The sequence below is a fragment of the Crotalus tigris genome, unplaced genomic scaffold (genome assembly GCF_016545835.1).
Source record: "Crotalus tigris isolate CLP2741 ecotype Arizona unplaced genomic scaffold, ASM1654583v1 scf7180000024441.2113493, whole genome shotgun sequence".
Lineage (NCBI taxonomy): Eukaryota > Metazoa > Chordata > Lepidosauria > Squamata > Viperidae > Crotalus > Crotalus tigris.
The window spans coordinates 1,914,379-1,925,866 of NW_024100610.1; positions in this window are offsets into that span (position 1 = coordinate 1,914,379).

Here is an 11,488-nt window from a genome sequence, read left to right on the forward strand (position 1 = left end):
AGGATGCGATAGACTTATATTTAGCCCATCACATTCTAATCCCCACAGAATCAAAATGGAATACTCCAATCTTACCAATACCGAAGGGAGAAGGTAAATACCGCCCCGTACAGGACCTCTGTGTCGTCAATGAGGCCACAGTCACAATACATCCGGTGGTACCAAACCCCTACATTATTTTAGGACTAATTCCCCAAATGGCTAAGTGGTTCTCAGTGATAGATCTAAAAGATGCTTTCTTCATAATACCTATACATGAGGAGAGCCACCACTTGTTTGCTTTTGAGTGGGAAAATCCAGTGTCAGGAAGAAAACACCAGTATTGCCTCAGGGATTTAAGAACTCTCCAACCCTTTTTGGAGCTGCATTGGGAAAAGATTTGGAGGACCTGGACATCCCTTACCCAGATGTTGTGTTGCAGTATGTTGATGATTTATTAGTCACAGGCCAGACGGAATATAACTGTTGACAGAATACCTATGAGTTGCTTCACCTCCTACAAGACTGGGGTTACAAGGCATCCCGGAAGAAAGCACAATTGGTAGCGATGAAGGTTAGATATTTGGGATATGACATAGAGGAAGGAAAGAGAATGCTCTGACATGAAAGGAAGGGGGCCATGTGCCAGCTGCCTGTACCAAAGAATAGGAAAGAGTTAAGAGGATTTTTGGGTGCTTCTGGCTTTTGCTGAATATGGATCCCTAATTATAGTTTAATAGCAAAACCCCTGTATGAGGCAACAAAGGGGGGTGTTAAAGATGGGAAAAGCAGGAAAATAATAGTTTCACTGCTCTCAAGGAGGCCTTAATGCGTGCCCCTAGTTTAGGGCTACCGGATTTGGAAAAGCCATTTCAGCCATACAAAGCAAAATGTGGCAGTAGGAATTCTCACCCAGAAAGTAGGGACCTGGCATCGACCTGTCGCTTATCTGTCTAAACAGCTTGATAATGTAGCAAAGGGTTGGCCTGCTTGCCTTAAAGTGATTGCTGGAACAGCATTGTTAACACAGGAAGCTAATAAATTAATTTTTGGGCAGGAACTAGATATTTATATGCCACATGCCCTCAAAGCTGTTTTGGAAGCAAAAGGACATTTGTGGCTGACCAACCCACGCATGTTAAAGTATCAAGCTCTGATAACACATAACCCAATGATTACATTAACACAATCAAATACACTGAATCCAGCCACATTACTGCCTGAACCAGACTTGGAAACCACACATAGTTGCATACAAGCCATCGAAGAGACTTATGCTAGCCGCCCGAATATGAAGGACGTTCCCCTTCCTAATCCAGATTTTACAATATATACAGATGGAGCTAGTTTTATGCAAGGAGGAACTCGGAAGGCAGGATATGCTGTGGTGACTTTGGAGGATGTCTGGGAAGCTGAGCCCCTCCCCACAGGCACAAGTGCTCAGCTGTCTGAATTGCATGCATTAACTAGAGCCCTGGAGCTGGCGAAAGGAAAATGCGTTAACATTTATACTGACTCCAAATACGCATTTCTGACAGTGCAAGTCCATGGAGTACTATATAAAGAAAGAGGTCTTATAACTGCAGGAGGAAAGGACATTAAGTATGGATCTCAGATATTGTGTCTACTGGACAGCGTGTGGGCACCCAGAAAAGTGTCTGTGATTCACTGTAAGGGGCATCAGAAGGGAGTCTCAGAAATTCAGCAAGGAAATAATAAGGCAGACCGGGAAGCTCGTATGGCAGCTCAAAAGACATTAGCCATGCAGGCAAACTATCTAGCTGTGTGGGTCCCAAAAGAGCAAGATCAAGTTAAACCAAACTACTCCCTGGAAGACTTGAAGCAAGTTTAGGTGCTCAAAGCACAGCAGGAAGATAGATGGTGGATCCTACCGGACCAATGAGTCTTTATTCCAGCACATATGGCATGAGATGTAGTGCAACAGATTCATAAGCAACTACACCTGGGGAAAACTGCATTAGCACATGCCTTGCAGTAGGAGGTCTATATTGACAAAATACACAGCATCGCAGCAAATGTTTATGCTAGGTGTGAGATTTGTGCAGCCAACAACCCCCGGCAAGGACCCCAACTGCCTCAAGGACACCAGCCCAGGGGAAATTACCCCTTTGACTCTCTGATGATTGATTTTACTGACATGCCACGTTCAGGTCCCTATAGAGCAATGCTAGTTCTAGTATGCACATACACTGGATGGCCGGAATGCATCCCAACAAGGACGAAAAAGGCAACTGAGGTCGCAAAAGCCTTGCTTCACATTGTTATTCCCAGGTATGGGTTGCCATCTAGAATCTCTTCAGACAATGGTCCTGAATTTATCCATAGAGCCACCCAAAAGATAGCTGCTATGTTAGGGATCACATGGAAGCTTCATTGTAGTTTCCATGCTCAATTGGGAGGAAAGGTGGAGAGAATGAATAGAACCATTAAGGAAAAATTGGCAAAAATATGTCAGGAAACCCAACTTAAGTGGCCAGACACTTTAAACATGGCCCTGGTTGCAGTGCGGTGTGCCCCACAATGGGGGCTACTTGTGTCACCCTTTGAATTATTGTATGGTAGAGTCCCTAACCTGCTCAGGCCAAATGTCCAGAACTCTGGACAGGTGGCAGATACTTCAAATTAAAACAGCTGCAGGCTCTTAACACAGTAGTCCAGTGGTTACAACAGTATGTCTTAACCCAAAGACCCCATGTCTTGGTTATACCCACACATGATATACAACCAGGACAGGAGGTCTGGGTGAAGGACTGGAAAAGGGAAGTATTGAGCCCAAAGTGGAAAGGGCCGTATACTGTTGTTATATGTTCTCCCCTTGCTATTAAGGTGGCTGAAATCAAATCATGGATCCATTGGTCCCGAGTTAAATGGCAGCCCTTGCCCAGTGGACAGCGAGCCATCAACTGACTCAGTGACTGAAGCTGATAGTCCGTAGGATAAAAAGGAACCCCTCCCTTTCTAGTGACACCCCGGATGTTTTTTGACTTGCGGTTTCTAGTGGCTAGGTGATCGGCCATTTTACTGGATGGTCTTCTTCTCCGTCGGCCCTCAGAGTTGGCCTGGACAGCTGGAGGCTGCTCCTCCACAGCTGAGTGAAGCCTCTTCGATGGAAGTTGCACCCTCCAGGGCAACTTTCAACCCGCATAAGAGTCTACCAGCGGAGGGAAACTAGCTGACAAGGAGACAAGTCTCTTCGTGCGACTAGAAGCAGCGCGAAGTTGAAATATAGTGTTTGTAGTACTGTTGTACTGGTTAAGCAACATGGGTTTTCTTGTATTTTAAATTTTCCTTCTTCAAATGTATTGCCAATCATTTGCCATAAGTCTTAACCTTCAAGAAAAGCCTCCCTTTTAGGAACCATTACTGGCAGGAAAGCATTCCATACATTGTAGATAAAAGTTTCCTTTTCATCTATTTTCAAGCCTCTGTGAACAAAGCAAATATTCAAGCCCAAGTTAGGAAAGCACTGAGAACGTATCTTACCCTTACCCATTCTCACATTTTTCTCTTGCCAATATTCCTTTTATTTTTATTCAGAATACAATGCTCTTTTCGGTCCTAAATGCTCACATATTAATATTCATGATGTAACTGGACAGATGATTATTTATAAAACAATAAACTTTGAAATTGTATAAAAATTAAATGTAAGCCATTTTTCCAGGTTTCCCTTTTTCATAAGGAGACCCCACTTTATCAGAATACTCTAATAAATTGCTTTTAAGTGATCTTCCAACTCAATAGCTTATTGGAATAAGTAAACCGAGGCAGAACTTAGGGTCAGATTTGGCCATCACCCTTCCCTTTGGTTTCCTTATATTTCTGGGAATGCCGCAGATCTTTATATATATTATTAATTTTCTAGTTTTACAGTCAAGTATTTAATAGACAACATGTTGTCTGGGTCCATTAGTAATTCAGTGGTATATATTAACTTCTTCAATCTAGATCCAATATTACACCATCAAATGTTTCCTCTCTTTTTCCGGTAGGTGTGGTAGGGGTCTCTGTCTTCTCCTTGACAGGAAGGCTTGATAGCACAAAGAGCTCCTTTGGAATTTCCAGTCCATAAGATCCAGCCAAGACAGTGGGTGTTGATTTGTAAATGGAAGGAGGAACTTCTACAACTAAAGAAGGGAAGTTCCTTACTATATTGAGTCTGCTGTCCGGAGGGCTGAGAAGGGTTGGATTCACTACACATGAGCAAAGGTGGTGAGTGGATTTGAAAGAGGCTGGACGGTCATTCCAGGACAAGGACTGAAAGCCATGTTTAAAAGGACTTGAATGGATAGTGGACCAAAACCCCTGTTTTAAACATCTCTATTAGAATTCCAGGTGACCCCAAAGAACAAAGGTGTTGGTGATGATCATGAGAGAAGTAAAAGTGGTTTGTTACAAATAAAATCAATAAATGAGACAGACATCACACCATTAGAAACTGAAAACGTAAAATTGTAAATTGTAAGAGTTAGGTGGTAAATGTATATTTTTTGTTATTGTCAGTGTGATTGTTGTTGCTGTTATTGCTGTTGTGATTGTGGATCAATTTGTGGGTGTGAAATAGTGTGAAATAATCATGAGGGGTGGATTCTAATTCAAATATTACTGAAGACAACACACCAGAGCAGCCTGGGAAATAAAGCTAAAAATTTGTTTGTGGGATTTAAAGATAGATGACAATCATGAAGCAGTAATGGATATTGCAAAAGGAATCAGGAAAGTGGCTAAAGCTCCTGAACAAAAGTATGAAAATATGTGGAGTGATTGGAGTTGGTTAGCTAATTGGCTCCTCAATTTTGGATGGCTAAAAAAATATTTGTATGACTTATGTGTTGTGCATGCTCGCAATTATTTCTCTATGAGCATCTACTTTAATGAAAGCTGTAGGAAAAGCTTTTAGGAAAGCTTAGGAAAAAAAGAAGTTATCCAGTTAATGTTATAAGATTTTCTAAGCATGATAATGAAGACCTTTCAGTGTAATAAAAATTAAAGGAGGGGATTTGATAGAAGTAAAGGAAAGGTCTTCAAAATTTAATATTGAAAGAGAAATTTAAAATTGAATTTGCTGCAGTGGAAACTTACTGCCTGGACAAACAAGCTTACCAAAAACGATAATGGCTGGGAAACAGGAAAGGGTAGCATAAAGGCAGGATGTAAGATAAATACGTAGGCAAAAATTAGCAGGGTCCTAGAGTGGGAAAGGAAGAAGACAAGCTATAAAAACATCTGTAAGAGGAAATGGCTAGCCAGGAAAACTTAACTAAACTGAAAAACAGGAAAGAACCTATTGTTCTAAGGGGCCCAGAACTCAAAACCAACAATTGAATATGTCTAATATTTTATATGAGCACATCATGAGAAAGGCAAGGCTAGATGAAACAAAAGTTGGAATTAAGATTGCCGGGAGAAATATCAACAACCTAAGATATGCAGATGATACCACTCTAATGGCACAAAGTGAAGAGGAACTAAAGAGCCTCTTGATGCGGGTGAAGAAGGAGAGTGCAAAAGTTGGCTTGAAACTCAACATTAAGAAAACCAAAATCATGGCATCTGGCCCTCTCAATTCCTGGCAAATGGATGGGCAAGAAATGGAGGTAGTGACAGATTTTATTTCTCTGAGCTCAAAGATCACCTCAGATGGGGACTGCAGCCAAGAAATTAAAAGACACTTGCTCCTGGGGAGGAAAGCTATGGCAAATCTAGACAGCATACTAAAAAGTAGAGATATCACCCTGCCAACAAAAGTGCGTATAGTCCAGGCCATGGTTTTCCCAGTTGCAATGTATAGCTGTGAAAGTTGGACCATAAGAAAGGCTGAGAGCCAAAGAATTGAGGCCTTTGAACTATGGTGCTGGAGAAGACTCCTGTGAATCCCTTGGACTGCAAGGCGTTCAAACTGGTCAGTCCTAGAGGAGATCAACCCCGACTGCTCTTTAGAAGGCCAGATCCTGAAGTTGAAACTCAAATACTTTGGCCACCTAATGAGAAGGAAGGACTCACTGGAGAAGGGCCTAATGCTGGGAAAGATTGAGGGCAATAGAAGAACAGGACGACAGAGAATGAGATGACTGGATGGAGTCACTGAAGCAGTAGGTGTGAACTTAAATGGACTCCAGAAGATGGTAAAGGACAGGAAGACCTGGAGGAATGTTGTCCATGGGGTCGCGATGGGTCGGACACGACTTCGCAATTAACAACAACAACAATATTTTATATTATTAATGTACATGTGATGTATGATTTAGTATGTAGCAGAAAATAGGTAGGAGGTGGTTGGAAAGAGTGTAACCTCATATACCTCAGCCAATGGAGAAAGAAGAGGGGTGTGATGGCCAGGACAGGGCTGTATAAAGAAGGGAATATTTTGGGTTGAAACTTTGGAGAGAACCAAGCTTTGATAGCTTATCTCCCCACTTATTGCAATAAATGAAACAAAAGGCCTTCACTGTGTCTTGGCAGGTTATTGGTCAGGCAAGCTTGCCCCTGGTCATGAAGGAAAGTGGCCAGGAGCACATAACAGAGTAGAGGCCCTTTAACAAGTTAGAGTCCAAATATTACTTCAATACTGCTAAGTTGCTAACTCCTTAGCTGACATGGGATACTGTCTCTTGGAAGACATTTTTGCACCTGGGATCAGGTCTATGGCACAGTTGTTGTTTCTGTGTGGGGGAAAGACTGATGTTTCTTCCTCCCCCTAAATATTTGCAAACACAGTGTATTTTCTTGGTAGGTTGGGAATCACCCTGCTGGGTGGGGTCTATGACAACTCACTGCAGCCAGGTGGGTGTGACCGGCTAGGTGTGGCCATCTGAGTGCTGCCAGGTGGGCATGGGTGCATGGACATGGCTGGGTCAACACGAAGGACTAGGTGCAGTCCATTGGGGGCGGATGACTCAGGGCGGATGACTTGGGGTGGGTGGGCGTGGCCAAATGGACCCAATCATGTTGGTGTGGCTGGCTAGGCGCAGAACAAGTTTTTCCTGTTTCTCATTCCACCTATTTATTTTTCTTGCCCTGCTTCCACATGTAGTATTGGAAAAGTCACAGTGCATAGGAGATGTACCAGTTTGTTTTCTTTGATTTCCTGACTTTACTGATCTATGTCTTTCTATGCATATCATTCCTTTGCACCTATCAGGCAAGAAATTCTAAGATTACAAGCAAGAGTAGCATAAGAGCATAAATCATAAGAATATGAAAAAACACAGTGATAGCCCAAGCCTTGTCCTATCCTCCATTGCAAGGACTGGACAGTCACTTGTCTTAAATGGTCTAGGGCAGGGGTCCTCAACCTTGGCAACTTTAAGACTTGTGGACTTCAACTCTCAGAATTCCTCAGCCAGCTTTGCTGGCTGAGGAATTCTGGGAGTTGAAGGCCAGCCCATTACATGGCTGAATGTTTAACCATCCTTACTAACAAACATGAACAAAAACCTATCTTATGTGAAGCTGGCTAGCCCCTTATATAGCTGTTTGCAGATAGGATTTGCCACATTTTATGTTACCAAGTTTCATTGTCTTACTATGCACAGTATGTGAAGAAGTACTTGGTTATGAGGTTTTCTTGGGGAGGGGAGGGGGAAAGAGAGAATCTACCTTAATTCTTAATTCTGTGGTTTGAGGTTCCTTGGTATTTTGAGGTTCCTTGGTATTTTGACCTTTTCTTGCAGATGTTCTGGACTTAGCATAGCTTTATGTAACGTTAGAATATCTGGCAGTTATTGGGTTAAATGCTAGGTATGTTGATGGGTCAGTGGGAGGAGTCTAAAAGGGTCATTGGTCATTGAGAGACTTCCTGGACACTAGCCAGATGGGAATCCTTTGTCCAGCCAGCCTCATGTCTTTTGCCAACATGTGACGCTCAGCAGAAGGAGAGGGGAAAATTCAACATCAATTTACCTATAGGAATGAACAGATATGAAAACCAGAAGCATCTACAGCATAGTAAGTCTTTGCTTAGAATTCCTGGACAATAAATATTTGCTAAAATGATTTCTATCGAGTCATCTGTCTGTTTTAGATTGAACTCTTATTTCTTATTTCTTGTAAAGCCTGATTTCTAACACTAAAAGAGGGCTATAAAAGGGCAATTAACTCCGCTGAATGCTGTTTTATTAGTCCACGTGCCCTAGCAACAAGTCACTAAGGAAAGCAATTAACCTCTTCTCCCAGCCACAGCCTGGAATTTCAGCCAATGTTATGGGACAAGGCATCTGGTTACAGAGGCAGAATCAACCCCAATAGCATTGCAGTGAATCTGTTAGTTAAAGTGCAAGTTACTTGAATTTATCCCAGGCTACCAACACCCCCTAGAGGGCACAGAGTGAACTTTGCCAAAGTACTCACTCACTCAAGCTGAAGACCAAGTGGTTCCAGTTCGAGAGAATTTAGGTAGAAGAAGGCAAGCCAAGTGTCCAGCTTATTATCACAGCTGATGACCCAGGGTTCCAGCCTGCAGCTTAACAGTCGCCAGGTGGGAGTTTGTACCTCTAGACTCTCTCAGTGGCCACTAGCAGTAACGTGGTAATAGGAAGAATTTGATTAGCCTTTCTTCAGACACCCGCTAGTGGTTAAAGGAGGAACTACGTGCAAGCCTTTAAGCGCACCCAGAGAAGGCCCTCTAGTGGACAAAGGGTGAATCTCGAAGGAAGAGCACCCTGGTAGCTGACCTGCAGGAAGCGACCCCTAGTGGTGAAGGGATGAACTGCACTGAAGTACCCACAAACCCAGTGGCATCTCCACCCACAAACAGCACCTCTGAAGTTGATCTACAAGTAGCGACCCCTAGTGGTCAAAAAGAGAAGTTCTTCAAATTTGCTTTAAAATAGCTAGGAAGTGTACTGAACCCGTCCTAGCCATGGCAGAGTGTCTTAGTGATTTAGATGAAGAGGTTCAACCAACCAGCCTAATTGAGATACACCAACCAGCCGGCCAAGGAAAAATGCTGCCAACAGCCAACCTTGACCTGCACAGAGAGGCTGAAGCTCAAGCCTCAATAAAGCCAAAAACGTCTCAGGGTCAGTATGATCTGAGACAATGAAGAAAGCCCACAGAAGCCATGCACTCACATCTGATGGAGAAATGGGACACCATCCACAGGCACCATGAAAGAGGCTGGGAGAGATTGTACAAACTCTACCACAAACAGAAGGAGGAAGTCACCCCAGAACGTGCACACACAGTGGAAGGAGATAAGGAAGACACCTATGTGCAATGTACGGACTCTGAACAGCAACTCAAGGACATTCAGGAACAATTAAGAGACTCAAGAGTCGATAGCGAGATGTAAAGACTCAAGCTACTAAATGAGGAGCAGAAGAAGCTTCTAGAGAGCTCACATGGTTCCCCACAGTCCAAGCCTCACCAGAGAGGCAGACCGGTCAACAGAGCCAAGTCCGAAGTTTCACGCCATTCACATGCACCATCCCAACGATTGCATGCCATGTGTCTGGAAAGGCCTCATCTTTTCATCACATATCCAAGGCATATTCCAGCATGTCCCAACAATCGCATGTCACAGGCGCCTCCTGCCTTTCGAAAGCTGAGTATCCAGAATTTCACATGAAGAGCAAACGATCATAGATGCTAAAGCTGCTGAAGCTGTCTTTCGCATAGCACAAGAGTAGCAGCTGAAGAAGAAGGAATTAGAAATGATGGAAATAGAGGAAGCTTGAATGAAGGCCAAAAGAAAGGCTGAGGCAGCTAAAAGGAAGGCTGATGCAGCCAAAAGAGAAGCTGAAGCAGCCAAAAGTGAAGCCGAAGCAGAGGCTGAAGCGGAAGCCGAAGCAGATATAAGGAAGGCTAAAATGAAGGCAACTCAAGACGAGCTTGAGTTCATAAGAAGCCAACGAGATGTGGCAGACAAAGTGGCAAGAGCGGAAGGCCTTCAGAAAACACCATTTTCTTGCCAAACAGGCAACAATTGGAAAATAAAGAGCATTGTAGCTGCGTACAGGCCTACATAGACAACCAAAGCGCATTCCAGAATGTGCAGGTGAGAGCGCCACAGCCAGTCACAAGCCCCCCCCCCAAGACTGAGTAGACGAACAGAAGAACCTCAACGACCAGATGCGCCGGTCAGCCACAGAGTTGATGTCGTGGCACCTAGGTCACGAGATCTTCCCACCGTTGCTGTCCCATTGACCCATTGAACCACACCCTTGATGACAATCAGATGGGACCACCAGCAATGGCAACGGCTACACAGTGGGCACTGCCACAAGATCTGCCCACTACTGCTACCCCATCGAACCCACCAAACCATACCCTTGATGGCAACCAGATGGTTACACCTGCAGTGCCAATGGCCCTACAGCAGAACCAGCCATCGCTCGGGGACGAGATTGAAAGAGTTCGAGCCACACTAGAATCCCTGCTGCACCAACAGGAGGCGGCGTCCCAAGGAACCACCATCAGACCTGACCACAGAGGAGAGTCTCGAACACCAGCCATCCCAACCTACCAGGGAACGAGATACGCTCTACCAGAAAGACAGACCCTCCAACATGTAAGCAAGCAGGAGCCTGGGTTCCCTCAGCTCAACGCCAGAGCAGAGGAGTTCAGACCAAGCCAACAAGGTCCCTTGCATGTGACACGGCAAAATTCCCTCAGCCAACAATACGCCAAAGGAAGTTACCAGCCAAACATGGCACACGCCCCTGCTCCTGGAGGTGATGTACCATCCCCACCCAGCTATGCCCCTATGAGACTTTACAGAAGCAAACTAGATCTGGCATCCAAGGATTTACACAAATTCTCCGATAAACTGGGGAAGGACTACGTATTGTGGAAGCTCACGTTCCAGGCTGCTATCCAAGATGAAGCTATAACATCAAGCGAAGCGCTCAGACACATGAAAACATGGCTGGGACCAGCTTCCGCATGATTAGTAGAGAACACTCAACTAGCCCACCTAGGCGACCCAGCTACCGCCCTTCCCAAAGCTTCGGAAAGGCTCAACGAGCAGTACAACGAGCATGAAGTGACAGAAAAGTCGCTCTTGGATTGCATTTACACCTTCCCTAACATCAATATCAATGATCACACTCAGATGTTGGAATTCGCAGACACGCTCTCGATGCTACATTCAGTTCGTGCGCAACCCAACATGCCGAAACTCACCTGCCTCGATCAGTTCGAGAAGCAAAGGATTATAGTTAGAAAACTACCAAAGCAGTCAAGGGACGAATGGGCCAAAATATCAGAAACTCACAGGAGCCAAGACCCTGACACACCACCCGCCTTCGCTGTCCTCGCTGAATTTGTGACCAACCAAGCAAAACTACGTCGTAATGCCAGCAACTTCGAGCCAACAAAAGACAACTTCAGCCCTAACCGAGGTTCTTCCCAAGCCACAAAGGACAGAACCACTGTTTCAGTGTTCAAAATAGAGATCACACCTCGCCCAAAGAAGTCTCCAGACAAACGAACATCGAGAAGTGATCTGTCAAATCCTAGTCCAGCTAAAAAGGGCATGACTTGTCCA